The sequence below is a fragment of the Triticum urartu genome, chromosome 7A (genome assembly GCF_056163025.1).
Source record: "Triticum urartu cultivar PI428250 chromosome 7A, HENAU_Tu73, whole genome shotgun sequence".
Classification (NCBI taxonomy): domain Eukaryota; kingdom Viridiplantae; phylum Streptophyta; class Magnoliopsida; order Poales; family Poaceae; genus Triticum; species Triticum urartu.
This window is the reverse complement of record NC_141879.1, coordinates 720,781,914-720,783,569: the sequence shown is the minus strand read 5'-3', so window position 1 is coordinate 720,783,569 and position 1,656 is coordinate 720,781,914. Positions and strand designations below refer to the sequence as shown.

Here is a 1,656-nt window from a genome sequence, read left to right as displayed (position 1 = left end):
CCCTGTTGGTTGCTTGACGTAGGGTCCAAGTCTCCTGGATCATGTTCGGTGAGAAAATCACGTTCCCGAAGGTTTCATTCCGTTTGGACTCCGTTTGATATTCCTTTTCTGCGAAACCCTAAAATAGGCAAAAAAAACAACAATTCTGGGCTGGGCCTCCGGTTAATAGTATAGTCCCAAAAATAATATAAAAGTGAATAATAAAGCCCAATAATGTCGAAAACAGTAGATAATATAGCATGGATAAAAAATTATAGATACGTTGGAGACGTATCACGGACCACCTCTCTCTCATGGATGTCCGACGTCCCCCCTCATGTCGAAGTTATCGGGGAGGGCCCGGGTAGATCGACAACGACGCTCTTTCTTCTAGGGTTTGGGTGGCCTCGATAGTTGGTCGGGCGAGCGGACCGCCTCTCTCTCATGCTTGTCCGACATCCCCCCTCATCGATATAAAAGCTCCGACCAATAGTTGGTTCATCCTTCGGCATCCCAAAATCAGACAGCTTTGCATTGTAGCTATGCAATCCATATTCCATCAAATGAGACAATTAGCATTACTAAGGTGCTGAAAAAATTACTTTCTTGGTCAAACTAGAATGGAAGAACAGAAGCATACTGAATCAAGAAGAATATGCAAGGTCCTGAAATCACCGTAGCTGATATTGGCCTTGTTGCTATGGAGGAACGCGAGCCCCTTGGCTTCCCCAAGAACAACCTTCATTCTCAGATCCCATAACTAATTAAGAACGTTTATTGTCCAATAAAAATGGATTCAGAAATCCATTGACTTATTAATTCTGAATGTGCATATGTAAGAAATGAAGAGATGAAGGAATTGGCACTGACCAACCAATGAATGTGGCATTGTAAGCCTGTCTGCTCGAGTATTTTGACAGCGATGGGCATACCGGCGGCGCGACTGGCCGGAGCAAACGTGGTTTTGTCGACCCACCCTTTGAACACCGATCCGAACCCGCCCTCGCCGAGCACGCTGTCAGTTCGGAAGTTCATGGTGGCCGTCTTGAGGTCCTTGAAGGCAAAGCTCTTAAGGTCAGCCTGCTGGCGGATCTCGCCCTCGCTCCTAGGGGTTGCAGGCATTGTTGTCGCCGGTCTCCGAAAGCAGTTTGCCATGGATGGTGATATACCAAATCAAGCCAAACTCCACGAAGCAGCAGATGATGGAGAGTTAGAAAGTATGAATATAAGTGAGACATCTCACCCTGACCAAGCAAGCTTGATATATAGCCTTAAAAGTGGTGAGTGACTTGACTACTGAAGTGTGAATCCTGGTTCCTCGATGTCCACCAAAAACCGCGTAGCTTTCAAGGGATGATATGCATGCACAATAGCTGCACTTATATATATAGTACTACAACAACTACCACTAGTATTTCATATTCTGAATTAATGGACGTGAATAAGGGGAATACTTAATTTAATTACATTATATTAAGACAGTGCTTCTATATTAGTATAGGGAAACACTTTATACTGCAATCTCGTTATTCATGGAACAGTACAGTAGTTCCATAAATCAAGGGCATCATTCATCCATCCATCCATCTAACTCAGCCAACTGAACCAATGTCGCAACAATAGCACTAACTGTCTGATTTCAATCCTGTAATACCAAATTTTTTTGGTAAAGGAAAA

The 1,656-nt window shown here is 43.8% G+C and overlaps 1 pseudogene; it reads right to left on the bottom strand.

The window, feature by feature from the left end:
• Positions 1-498: 498 nt before the first annotated feature.
• Positions 499-1,101, bottom strand: LOC147962211 (receptor-like cytoplasmic kinase 176 pseudogene; annotated as a pseudogene).
• Positions 1,102-1,656: the final 555 nt, after the last annotated feature.